The sequence below is a fragment of the Callithrix jacchus genome, chromosome 4 (assembly GCF_049354715.1).
Source record: "Callithrix jacchus isolate 240 chromosome 4, calJac240_pri, whole genome shotgun sequence".
In the NCBI taxonomy this organism is placed as follows: domain Eukaryota; kingdom Metazoa; phylum Chordata; class Mammalia; order Primates; family Cebidae; genus Callithrix; species Callithrix jacchus.
The window spans coordinates 72,256,676-72,271,468 of NC_133505.1; the positions used below are offsets into that span (position 1 = coordinate 72,256,676).

The window sequence follows — 14,793 nt, forward strand, 5'->3', positions numbered from 1 at the left end:
TTTGTTTACATTATGATTGTTCCCTCAGTAATAACTTTTTTCCATTCTATTGTTTAAATCACACCATTTTTATTTTTACTTAGGTTGAAAACACAGACAAGCAGTATGTTCTAATTTCAAATAACAAAATACTTAAAGTAAAAATAAAACTAAGATTACAGTGGAAATAATAGCAATATAATTAATAGTAGAAATACAGTAAAGAATGATATAAGCTATAAGATTAAAATTATAATTATTTATATTCTTTAAACTAACAGAGTAATACATATTATGTACATTCTACTTTCCATTTCTGCCAGGTATCCACACCGAAACCTGTAAGTCGTGACTAGAATCACTTTGTGTCCACAGGGAAGGTAATTCCCAGTTAATCTGAATAACAATTAATAGTATTGGGTTAATAAAGCTTTGAGAAATTTTAATAAGGGAATTTTTAATTTAATTTAAAAAATTTTATGGGTACATAGTAGGTGTGTATGAACATACATATACATACATACTCATACACATCTACTATGTACCCACAACATTTTATACACATATACATACATATATGAGGTATATGAGATGTTTTGATACAGTAACGCAATGTGAAATAAGCACATCATGGAGAATGAGTTATTTATCCCCTCAAGTATTTATCCTTTGAGTTACAGACAATCCAATTACACTCTTTAAGTAATTAAAAAAATTTAGGATTACATTATTGACTGTACCCACACTGTGATGCTGTAAAATAGTAGGTCTTATTCATTTTTTCTATCTTTTTGATACCCATTAACCATCCCCAAATTCCCCACCAGCACCCCCTGCCTTTCCCAGCCTCTGATAACCACATTTCTACTCTCTATTAGGTTAGTTGTTTAACTTAGATCTCACAAATGAGAGAGAACATGGATGTTTGTTGCAGAAAATATACCTAAGTTTTACATATCAAGACTTTCAATGTAAAAAGGCCATGTAGTCCTGGACAATTCATAATATACTATAAAGTTATGTAACAATCACACTCAATGTATTCATAATAAACTTATCTTTGAAGGAATTAAAATACTAGGAAGATAATCATTACATATCGTTTTGATGATGATTATGATTTAATACATAACAATAACATGTATATGTTATTCTAGGGATGTGAATAGAAGTATTTTCTGTAATTTTCTTTCTAATTTAAAAAATTATGTACATTTATATATGGTGGTTTATATATTTTACATATACGTATATGTAAAATATAAATATTATACATATACACATATGTAAAATATATAAGCCACCACATATAACTGTATATACATATATATACACAGACACACACACACACACACACATAGATATATGTAGCTTGTTGATACATTTTCACAGATTTTACCACAAGAAGGATATTTATTCTTTGTTCCTTCCATTGCTGCAATTTCTGACTAAACTAACTTGTTTATTGCCTAAGCATTAGGTAAGCCACTGTTTGGAGCAGTGACATTTTCCCTCCTGCTGATGCCCTTTTTACCAACCTTCATGCTTAGCTGTCTGGAATCTTTTATCTTTCACCTAAGTTCTCTCTGCAAAGCTCCTTGCTGCTTCTCTGTAATTGAGCTTGATCGCACAGAGCATTGTTATCCTCCTGACTTTGTACCACCTGATGCTTCTAGGCTTCTTCCCAATTTTTCATTAGCTTAGAAGGAATATGGAGAAAGACATTTATTTAACCTATAATAATAGTCAACATAAAATGGTTTTCTAGGTTTTTTTTTAGAACTAGAGATTAGTTTTATATATTCCAGGCGGTTTTACTTGAGTATGTTTACCGCCTCATGTTTGCATGATTGTATTTTTTTACTATTGTATTTTTATTTAGTTTTTAAATAGGAAGATGAAAATAAATAAAAACATCACACATATTTTCAGATAGTCAAGCTACAGTTTGTTTGTGATTCAATGTGGATTTGAGCACTTTACTTTGTAGAAGTCCTAATAAATGACTCAAAAAGGGTAGTTGGAAATCCAGTAGAAATTTTAATAAAGTGCAGACACTAAAAGTAACTGGGGTAACTTTACTCCGTACTTAATTAAATAAACCTCATTACCTCACTATCTTTAACCCTCTGCCTCTGTACACCTAAGAAAACCAAGTTTAACAGTAAGTTTTATTTATAGAGAATTTTACTTATAGGTGATTTATAGAATAAGTTTTATTTATAGATGATTGAATTCTAAAAAGTTATTTTGTTAAGATATTAAAATGCCGATATTTGGGGGACAACCAGAGCAATACCTAATGAAATATCTCTGGGAGGATTCCAATAAATCTAAATCTATAACTTAAAATTGTTCAAATTGCACATTGTACAATACATTTCTAAATTTATTAGAAGTGACAGAAAATGAATACATGTGAAGTTTATTTATTTATTCATTTTGATCCAAGGTCTCACTCTGTTGCCCAGGTTAGAGTGCAATGAGAGGATCATGGATCACTGTAGCCTTGATGTCCTGGGCTCAAGCAATTCTCCTACCTCAGCCTCTCAAGAAGCTGGGAATACAGATGTGCTCCATCACAGAATTTTTTTTTTTTTAATTTTCTATTGAAACAGGGTTTCATGAATTGCCTGGCCTGGTCTCAAACTCTGGGCCTCAAGGGATCCTCCTGTCTCAGCTTCCCAAATTGCTGGGCTAGAAGATGTGAACCATTGAGGCTGACCAAGATGCAATATTCAGATATGATTTATTTGCTTTAAACATCAAATGACTCCAGTCTTTTCACCTTCTGTTTCTAAATAGTTGTTTTAGATTTTTAAATGTCACAGTGACTGAAGATATGTTGACACACAAATTTGTGGAAGCATTTTTGATATATATTCGGAATCTTTTTTTTTTCTGAATCTCTTAATTTTGGTGGGTTTTTTGTTCCTTGAGATACACACACACACACACACACACACACACACACACACACACACTGTTTTGCTCAAATTTTGCAACTCTATTCAATCAGCAACCTTATTTGAATACTGTTTTGCTCTGCTTTGGGAAAAGTAGAGAGTGATGCTGCCTCTGCATCATTGCACACTTAAGATTATGGTACCTATTTACTACTAGTCATGGCTCAAATTTACTCATTTCTAATTATGTGGAATGCACACCACATATGTTCGCATTTAATCGCCACACCACACAAGGAAGTTAATATTTATTCTGCTAATTCACAAAAAGTAATTAACATTTAGAAAAGTTGGAGAACATGCTGACTGTCAACAACTAGTACCTAAAAAGCTGAGATTTAAACCCAGATACTCTGACCTCAAAGTGTCTCCTCTTATCTTTTGTGATCTAGAGCCACAGGCTTAATAGGTAATCAGTTAGTTAATAATTCAAAATAAGAAATAACTTTTTTTTTTTTTTGAGAGGGAGTTTCACTGTTGTTACCCAGACTGGAGTGCAATGGCACGATCTCGGCTCATCACAACCTCTGCCTCCTGGGTTCAAGCAATTCTCCTGCCTCAGCCTCCCGAATAGCTGGGACTGCAGGCGCGCACTACCATGCCCAGCTAATTTTTGTATTTTTAGTAGAGACAGGGTTTCTCCTTGTTGAGCAGGATGGTCTCGATCTCTTGACCTTGTGATCCACCCGTCTCGTCCTCCCAAAGTGCTGGGATTATAGGTGTGAGCCACCGTGCCCGGCCAAGAAATAACTTTCATCCAATGTCTGTACTCGTATTTCAACCTTAGCTACTTTACTGAATATTAATTTATTGAAACAATGCTAGTCATGTTAGAAAGCAATAAGACCCAGAATGGCAGGAAGGAACATTTTTTAAGGTAGACTCAGGTGAAAAATATTAGAGGCCTAAATCCTTTTTTATTCAAAATTAAATAATAGTAAGAAGATCTGTGAAGGAAATCTGATAATAAAATGTTGGCTACTTATGTTAATTAGAGATAAATATCAAGGAGATAGAATTATTGCTAATTTTAATATTCAAATATTATAAAATTATCAGTTCTCATTTCAAGTTGTTTTGTGGTCTAAATAAGACAATGGAAATTATATGTAATTCAGAATCCAAAATTTTTTCTACATTCCTATATTTGCAAGAACTTTAACTCTGAAACTATTCAGAGGTGGCTTGAACTCATTGTTCTGGTACTTTTTAATTGAATTATTTATAAAACTAAGAAAAACAATAATATAGTTTTAGACATTTATGAAGTACACTAAAAAACAGTATACCTTCTGGCAAATTTTTGCCAAATGATTACTAAATATTACTATCTGTTCAAAATATCTTCCCTCTTTCCCTTTCTCAAAGAGAATACATCAAGGTAAATGTGTCTAGACCAGTCCACAATATATTCTGTTAACATATTTATTTGTAATAAAGTCATGTAATCAAGACATTTATTGATCTATTGGTATCTCACTCTTTGCAAAATGAAGCTGCATTAATGGGACTTAGGTAGATGAACTCTTAATCATGAATAACATATTACTGAGATTTTAAAATATTTGAGTATGGTACAGTTTTCTAAAATTCTTTCAGAACATGCAGCTAACAATATAAAGCATTTTTCAATGTTTTATTAAAATAAATGGTCAATAAATTCAACCTTAATAAAACATCCTCTTTATAGAACTATTTTTGGATTAAACCTGAAGATGTTTTGAAAAAAATATATTAGAAGGATACTTTTTACTAGCTATCATATAGGTAAAGATAGACTATTTAAAATAAATGTGAAAAATTAAAAGATATGTAATTCAAGAGTAATATGCAGTAATTAAAATAAGCAAAATAAATCAGAATCAATACCATTAAGTTTCAAGTAAAATATGTATACATAAATGTGAATATTTTGTGTGCAACACAGTTTTAAATTAAAATGAAGTATCTGTCAATTTAAAATGTTGGGTTAGTTGTCATTTGGAGATAAAAGAATTGGATAACAAACAAAACACATAAGAAGTACTTGCTATATTTAAAAGTTATTTTTTCTAAAAATAAACCAATAAAATAAATAAAAAATTTTAAAGTGGATAAAGTGAGCATTTTATATGGGAAAATCATTTTTCAACTTTAGAACTAACTGCGAAACTACTCTAAAGAATATCAACTCAAAGTCTAAATATTATTCCCACAAAACATCAGTATAAGCAACATTTAAAGAGGGACATATATACATATTTTTTATTATTATGTGCAGAAGGATAATACATGTCTTCAATGAATGGGATTGGGAAAACTGAACATTCACATGCAAAACAATAAAATTGAACCCTTACCTTTCATCACATACAAAAATTAATTCAAAATAGATTAAATATTTAAATGCAAATAAAATGTAGTGGGAAAGCTTGCAATATTGGTCTTTGCACTGCTTATTTATTTTGACATGGCATCAAAAGCACTAGCAACAAAACTAAACAAGTGGGGCTACATCAAACTAACACACTCTCCATGAGATGGGAATAACACAGGGTGGTTGCAGGAGAATAGAAAATTTCAGGTGGCAGTTTTACATGTCTAGCAAAAGGAAACTATGAAATAGCTGCATAGGCTAGGGACTGATAAGTCCCTGAAAAACCAGGGTGTAGAATAAGCTGGCTAAGATTGGCTGGACCCAAGATTGCACTGGATTTGACCTAGGTTTCACCTATGACATCTATACACTTACCAACATACAAAATCCCACAATTACCAGTACCATGACAGTTCCTGGGACACCCATATTTGGTGGTCCCACAGTTTTGAGAAATTCTCATCTTTTTCCAGCAGAAATTGAAACAGAAACTTCAGGTTGGATTGGGGATTTGATTAAAAAAAAACTGTGTTTGAAACTGTGTTCTTTAAGATTAGGAAGAAGACAACTCAGATCCAAAGGTGGCAGAAGTTCTAAAGATCAATTTGAGCCTTAGTCGGAGTTACACTCAACAGTTTACAAAGCAGAAAGACAATAGAGCTAAGACTTACAGTGTGCAGAGTACAGGAGGAGAGAGAGAGATCTAATCTAGGAAAGAAGAAAGATCAGGTCAAGAAATATCCCTGGGACTTTCGGTGCCTATCTTCCTCTAGCAAAGGATTTAAAAGTAGTGGGGGACTGTTAAACTGGCAATACTGGGCAAAGAACAAGTCATTAAGTGAGGGAAAGCATCAGTGAGTTATCAGTATTTCTGACTCCTGGAGCACCAGATAAGGCAGACTTGCAAAAAGACTTGTTGGGCCTAAGGCCCTGGGAGGGGCCTGATTCTTCTTTAGTCCTTGGCACAGTCATTGATTTGCTTCAGAAATGTGTTAAAAAGTAAATACATTGATAAAGAGAAGTCTGAAAAACCTGCAAAAGCAAGCAGTATCCTGAGCTACCCTGAAACAGTGGAAATCTAACATGTGAAAAGTGAGACAAGTTTTTTGTTTGTTTGTTTTGTGAGGAACCTCTAGATTGCTGAGTGAAGGTTGTAGAAAAATCAGTTGAATTTCACTGACAGGAAAGCATTGAGAAAGTTTCATTTTCTGAAAAGACCCAAAGTACCTTGTGTAAGCGATAGCAGAATGCTGTGGAAATATCACAAAACAGAGTCTTCAAGTAGCATTTTCTTTCCTGCCTAAATTAAGGTGTTAATTTCAAGTCTAGTATTGCCCTGCCACCGATAACGATCAGCAGCAGTTATTAATAAATTTAACTTTGTTATTTGGGTTGAGAGAAGGGTTCATAAAATATTTTTTCACCATGTTTAACAAAAGTCCATGAAAGACCCCAATTAAAAACTGATTGCTATTTTGTCAAAACTGTCTCATACCTGAAAAGCATCTTATCTCTTATAAAATTAACCATAGGTACATCTATGTTTCTTCTCTGTGGTTACTATAAAATTAACACAGAACTAAAAATAAAGCATGGCATAATTTAGCATAGGTAATAATTTAGATCTCTCAAAAACATTTACAGTTATAAATTACTATTATTTTGTTAATTTTATGTATATATTTTTCTGTATTTAGGACCAAATGTTTAGATATTATTTGTAAAAGTACAAAAAATAATAGTGATAAACATAATGCATTGGGAAAACTAGAACATGTGAAACCAATTCTACATGGTAATATAAATGTAATATGAACTATTGAAATGGGGCCTATTAAATTCTTTTAATTGAGCTTTTGGTGTCAAAGTTTACAATTTGGTTGCCTTTGCTGGCACTGATAATTAGATGTTTAGAGTAGGACAAATGCAATTCTAGGATAATTGAACATCTTTTCATCATAAGAACTTTAAATAATGGAAGCTTAACACAAAATCTACTTTGGATAAGAGATAAATTAGGACAGTAGGGCCCATGAAATCACAGGACTTAAGGTAATTTTGGGTGAAACATTAACATTACATATTTATTCATTGATATTGTCTCTTTCTTTTTTTTTCATTTTTCAAGAATACAAATTTTCAGTTAGAAAAATAAGATCAAGAGATCCACTGGACAACTGAGTGACTCTATTTAATAATATATTTTAACTGAAAATTTGTATCCTTTGATAAATATCTCTCTAACTCCTAAGCCCAACCCACCCCAGCTAATGGAACCTCTGTACTACTGTCTACTAACTACCAGATTATCTTTTTATAATTTGACAAATGAGTGAAATAAGGCAGTATTTGTGCTTCTCTGCCTGGCTCATTTCACTTTGCATAGCTGGGGTTACAGGTGTGTGCCATCATGCCTGGCTATTTTTTGTATTTTTAGTATAGAAGGGTTTTCCATGCTGGCCAGGCTGATCTTGAACTCCTGACCTCATGATCCACCAGCCTTGGCCTCCCAAAGTGCTGAGATTACAGGCATGAGGTACTGCACCCATCAACGTATTCTTAGTATCATAAAATAAATAAATAAATATATATATATATATAACAATATCAAACCTAGTGAAAAGTGGGAAAACAGAAATATTTACTCTCAGACTGAATATAAAAGACATAAATTAGGAATAATAGCTGATTATATTTTTTCTTCTCCATGTCTACATTAATTGAAGAAATTCCCATACTAAGATTAAGTATTCCATGAAGAAGTTTACTGAGAAGTCTCTGGAAGATAATCTTTGAGGAAGTGAAGGAGACTGGATTGGGAAGAGCAAGAAGCTAACCAGTAACGTGATTGCACATGAGACATTACAGAATCATACAGGTAGCTTGGGAGCTATGGTGGCCTTTATAGGTTGTCCCAAATTAAAGCAAGGCTGCTGCTTTGAATTTCTGCATCATGGAAAACTGGTTCACTGCAGGGTGAAAATGCAACTTTGGGCTAGGTCTATCCCTTTGACCAAAGCAATTCCAATTGAGTTTTGAAACTATAATCCATCTGTGGCAAAATTTTCTAGCAGCTAGTGGATATATTTGTCCTAAAGTGGGATTGGACAGAACATGGCAGTATTTGCTGCAGGAAATATGTATGTTAGAAGGTGATAAATCTTTCAGAGAGAGATGAAGCAGGGCAAAAAGTCTCTTTTGACTGAAAGGGTCAGATTGTGGCAGAATGAGTTTCAGGTACAAGATGGCTTTATAACACATATACTTTTTGAATGCTGGGCATAATTATATATTGTTTTCAAGGAGACACTAACATAATGTTATTTAGCACAGAACAGTTCCCAGTATACAGTTTTACTGCTACTCTGTAATTGTTTATCACAATGCTTACAAGTAGTTAATTAAAAATAAGACCCGATTAAATACTCTGGGTACAGCTTCTTGAATTGGATGTGGCATTTTCTTTCACACCATTTTTTTTAACAGCATTTCTGAGAGGTCTGCACTTCCTGGTGCCTAACTCAATTCTTGCATTTTTTTTCCAATGAGTTTCTATAATAATTTTTTCGAAAAGGAAGTATAGCACAAAGTTGAAAATATAGTTTTTGCAGTTAAGGCTATTTTTGAATTCCAGATTTTCAGTGTGACATTGGGCAGGAGCTTAAACATTTAAGCCTCCATATTTTTTTCTTTATAAAATATATTTTTCTTTGTAAATTCGAGTGATCTTGTTAATGATAAAACAAGCACAAGTATGTTAAGTGCTTAGGATAGGACATGACACACAATAACCATTCATTAAACTGTATATTTATAGTATAATGTGTGATTGAAGTAGAAGCAGCTGTAGCAGTAACAACAAGATTGCCCTGATTCACTCTTAAGCAAGCTCTTTCAGCATAACTCACTGTTTCTACGAACTTTATGTGAATAAATTTACCATAAAAGGAGTAAATTAAACTGATCAACCATACATAGTTTTAGAATTTTGCCTATTGCCAAATTACACAGTGCTATAAATCGCTAACATTTTTTACACCTGTTTCTATAAGCACAGTATATTTATGCATACATATTTATAAATAGTTAATTTAATAATTAAATTTAATTGCAATATGAACTTCATTAAAATATACCAAAATGTAGTACAGGTTATTTGAAGTTTTTAAAACAAATATTTATATGGAAGATATCAGGGTACAAATTTTAAATGTGAGCAGGACAGGTGATGCATGCATGTTACCATGACAACCCCATAGAAAGACTTTATTTCCGTGCTTAGTGCCACGCCAAAGAAAGCATCCTTTCTAAACCAATGATTCTGTGATAGAGGAACCTATGGAGCCTAGCATTTGAATTTAAGGAATCAGGAAAAAAAGTGATTTTGTCTACTCTAGTGAAATTTCTACCTTATTGCCTGAAAAGGAAATAAAGTGATTCTTATGAATGATTTATTTTGAACAAGTCACTATAGTAAAAATGGAATAATCTTTGGAGAATAAAGAGGCCCTGGGCAGTAGCCCGTTGAAGCAAAAAGAACAAATATAAGTGGGTACTTTTGCTTTAGTTTAATAAGAGCAGAGGAAGTAATCATTGACTCTAAAAGAAAACTCTATGTTGTAGACTATTGAAAGACTCTGGGAAGCAAAATAAAATGTAACTTATAAAGTTAAAAAACTGAATATGGTCATTTTGAAGATAATTTTAATTTTAAATTTAGATGTCCTCTACTGGGCCCTAGAAAATTCATTCTCTAAATTTAATGATTTTTTTCCCTCTGAACTAGTTACAAAATGGAACATTTACTATTAACACTATTTAGAAATTACAGTAGAATAAGTATACACTTTTCTATTGGCTATAAGTCAGAATTATGTTTATATAATGCTAAGAACATAGTAGGCATTCAATATATATCTGCTTTAATGATTGAATTTAGACTTTTGGGATACCTAAAATGTTTCTAATATTGAAAAATAGCTAAATAAGATGCCAAACAGGAAGTCTGTATTGTGAGCTTTGATTTTTAAACTCTATGTAATCATATTTGGACCAATCACTGTTCTGATTATATGCCCTGCATTATACCACTATATCATATTTTCAAGGCAAATTGCAGACACAAGATTTTTACAGTTATGATTTTTATGATATATGAGAGAAACACACTTATATCCCTAGGCAGACATAATGAGGAGTTGAGAAATTACAAGTCTCCCATTAGACAACATCCCCTTGGAGCTAGGAAGTGTTTATTCTTGAGAATCATTTGGGAATGCAGCAGAAAAAAGTTATTTGGACAATGACTTGTTTTACAGATATGCAGAAAAACCTGACTTGGACAATAAATTGATTCAGATAAATAATAAAGCATTTATTTAATGACAGAGTATATATCTCATATTGAGCCTATTGTATTTAGAACCTTGAGCACCTCAATTCTTCTATATGAATATACTTCTTACACATATATACTTACATATGTACATTTTTGACATGTATGCATATATTTTTTACTAGGAAAACATCAACATATAGAATTTTCTGATTTGTTGAGTATGCTGCATTCTAAAGGACAGAACTACATACCAGGAGAGTATTGCCTTTGAACTGGAACTTCTGTTCTGCTTTCAATAGATCTTCCCTATGAACTATCAGGCCAGAATAGTCTGGATAGTCCAGAAGTTATATCATGAAGTGACTAGTATTTTACAAGCTTACTTCTGCATCCCATTTACTATAAAGTACATTTGCTAGCCCAATAGGATGTTAAGTAGGATTCAATTGTAATGGTTCAAATTCTCTGTAAAACATTAGATGGTAGTGCCAGCTGAGGCCCTGAGGCAGAATAATTTTCTAAACAAAACAAACACCAAGTGTTTCCAGGAGACTGAAGAGTTCCAATGTAGTCAAACTGAAATCAAGAGGACCGCTGACCTCCTCAAGACGTTGAGGCACATCATAAGCATAGTGTTGGTGTCTGTTGCTAGGAGAATAGAGATCTAGAAGTAGCAGTAGAAGGCCTTATCTTGGTAACAAGGGATATGAATTTGCATCAGTGTGAGTCCCCTGCTTCTGCTACTGTGGCCACTTTCTTCACATGTAAATCATGCCAGAACATGACAGTCTGTTATCAACTGGTGTAATCATTTGTTAATTCGGTTGGTTAGTTCATATGCTGTATATCCATATACATCTAGCTTTAACTTTATATCGAATTTTCCATTTTTTTCTCTTCCCGATCCCTGATCAACTTGCTAAAGAATTTATCTCTGTTTATGAGTTCATATATTATAAACACGGCCCACAAAAACTGGATGAATAGGTATACTCTCTGAAGATACGGCCATCAGGAAAATTTTCTCTTGTTAATATCTTTCAACATTATTTCTGATTAAAGCTTTAGTGCAGTTCCTATGTAAGCCAACTAATTCATAGACTAGGCACAGGCATTTTCCTCTTTCTTCAGCTGTTGAGGTAGGATCTGCAATATAGTTAAAGGTATGAGCTGAGTGAAGGCCTTTGATACAACAATGGAATATGGCATGAATCACTGGGCTTCCTGGATATGTAATTTTTGTTTCCCTCAGTTCTTACTTTGCTTGATGCTGGATAAGCCAACTCCAGCATACTATGGATTGTTATTGTCCACCTAGATCTTATTACTCAATGAATCTGACAGTCCATAGATCATAATTTATAGCACCAGCTGCATGGGCACTTGATGTCCTATAAGGAGACTTTTTGTTTATACCAGGGCTTAGTAGCTGTTTCTTAAAAGGCTTTTAATTTTTTGCTAGAGGGGCAAGAATGTGCTATATAATCATCAGCTTGCATTGTGGCTCTCCTGGGACTTGTACATCCCCCTTTTTTTCCCTGCAACCACCAATACCTCCAACGGAATGTTTAAGGGTCGTTTCCCTGGCCACCAGATTTGTTGCAGAGCAGGGCTCCACTCAAAAGGAGGGACATTTTTTGTGTCGCCCCAAATATGATCCAGAATATTATTCTTAGATGTGCAATATACTGCCTCCAGGATTCAAAAGTCTCACCAATTTTGGCATTACTTTGGTGTATAAAGTAAAAATTGCAATAATTTATTTTTCTTTACCTTGAAAAGGTGTCCCAGCACACTGCTAACTACTTTTCAAACAAGTTAAAGATGATGGCTATTTAAGTCGAGCATGTTTTGAAGAAGGTCAATGATAACCTAATGGTGATAGCATTGAATCTATAAATTACTTTGGGCAGTATGGCCGTTTTCATGATGTTGATTCCTCCTAACCATGAGCATGGAATATTTTTCCATCTGTTTGTGTCTTCTCTTATTTTCTTGAGCATTGATCTTCATAGAACTCAAAAAAGTAAAAACACCTGAAATTTCATATGGAACCACAAAAGAGCCTGCATAGACAAGACAATCCTAAGAAAAAAGAACAAAGCTGGAAGCATTATGCTACCTGACTTCAAACTATACTACAAGGCCACAGTAGTCAAAACAGCATTGTACTGGTACCAAAACAGAGATATAACCAATGGAACAGAGAAAAGGCATCTGTTATTATTGGAAATAGCACCATGCATCTACAACCATCTGATCTTTGACAAACCTGACAAAAACAATGCAGAAAGGACTCCCTGTTCAATAAATGGTGTTGAAAAAACTGGCTAGCCATGTGCAGAAAGCTGAACTGGACCCCTTCCTTACACCTTACATTAAAATGAACTCCAGATGGATTTAAAATTTAAACATAAGACCTAACACCATAAAAACCATAGAAGAAAACCTAGACAAAACCATTCAGGACATAGGCATAGGCAAGGACTTCATGACTACAACACAAAAAACAATGGCAGCAAAAGCCAAAATAGACAAATGGTATCTAATTAAACTTAAGAGTTTCTGCACAGCAAAAGAAACAATTATTAGAGTGAACTGGCAACCAAAAGAGGGAATTTTTTTGTTTGCAATCTACACATCTGATGGAGGGCTAATATCCAGAATCTACTAAGAACTAAAACAAATTTACAAGAGAAAAACAACCCCATCAAAAAGTGGGTGAAGGATATGAACAGACGCTTTTCAACAGAAGACATTTACGCAGCCAAGAAACATTTGAAAAAATGCTTCTCACTGATCATTAGAAAAATGCAAATCAAAACTACATTGACATACCATCTCAGGCCAGGTAGAATGGCAATCATTTAAAAATCTGGAGACAACAGATGCTGGAGAGGATGTAAAGAAATAGGAACACTTTTACACTGTTGGTGGGAGTGTAAATTAGTTCAACCATTGTGGAAGACAATTTCTAGATCCTCAAGGATCTATAATGGAAATACCATTTCACCCAGCAATCCTATTACTAGGTATACACTCTGAGGATTGTAGTTCATTTTATTATAAAGACACATGCACATGTATATTCATTACAGAACTGTTTACAATAGGAAAGACCTGAAACCAACCCAAATGTCCATCACTGATAGACGGGATAAAGGAAATGTGGTACATATACATCATGGAATAGTATGCAGCCATAAAAAAGGATGAGTTCCTGTCTTCTGAGGGACATGGATGAATCTGGAAGCCATCATTCTCTGCAAACTGATGCAAGAACAGAAAACCAAACATTGCATTTTCTGACTATAGGTGGGTGTTGAACAATGAGAATACATGGACACAGGGAGGGGAACATCACACACTGGGGTCTGTTGGGGAGTGAGGGGCTAGGGGAGGGATAGTGGGAGGTGGGGAGATTGGGGAGGGATAACACTGGGAGACATATCTAATGTAGGAGACAGGGGGATGGAAGCAGCAAACCACCATGGCAAATGTATACCTATGTAACAATCCTGCAAGATCTGCCCATGTACGCTAGAAATTAAAGTATAATAAATTTTTTAATTAAATTTTTTGAGACATTTCTATACAAGTCAAAATTTTATAACATATTTAAGTAGACAGTAGTGAGTGCAATGTACTATAGATGAATTAAATGATAAAGAGTTTTATTACTGTCCTCTTTGGCTACCAAGATGTAAATAAGTGACCTTTGGATCTACCTGACATTTTAAGTGTTAACAGAATTCCTCCTCTCTAAATTGGGAATCACATCTATCAGTTTCTGGTGATAATAGAATAATGAATGTATTAAGTTATAGAAAACATGATATTTTATGTTTAGTATCATTGAAGATACTTTTAAGGAAGCTTAAAATTTATCAAACCACCTTAAAGTATTATTTGGACTAAAATATTTTAAAATCAATACTTTTGCATAGTTATCAATAGACATAGTTATGAATAGACAGGCTTCACAAGTGTTAGGTAGGTATTATTAAAATCTTTTAAATCAGGGAATATTTTTGTCAAAATTCGATAGTCATATTTTCTGACCCAAAATGTGGTTATTTCACAAAAGAATAAATTTTGGATTGCTTCTTTGTCATGGAACATTATTTTGGGGGAATGGTATAAATGGCTAAATT

General features: G+C 33.5%; 1 long non-coding RNA gene across 1 annotated transcript in view; it reads left to right on the forward strand.

Annotated features, from left to right (window-relative positions):
* The first annotated feature begins 301 nt into the window (after window positions 1-301).
* Window positions 302-14,793, forward strand: part of LOC118152886 (uncharacterized) — an 82,232-nt gene continuing 67,740 nt past the window's right edge. The window contains exons 1-2 of the long non-coding RNA XR_008480698.2: window positions 302-359; window positions 8,028-8,179. This is a non-coding gene — a long non-coding RNA (uncharacterized LOC118152886). The remainder of the gene's footprint in view (window positions 360-8,027; window positions 8,180-14,793) is intronic.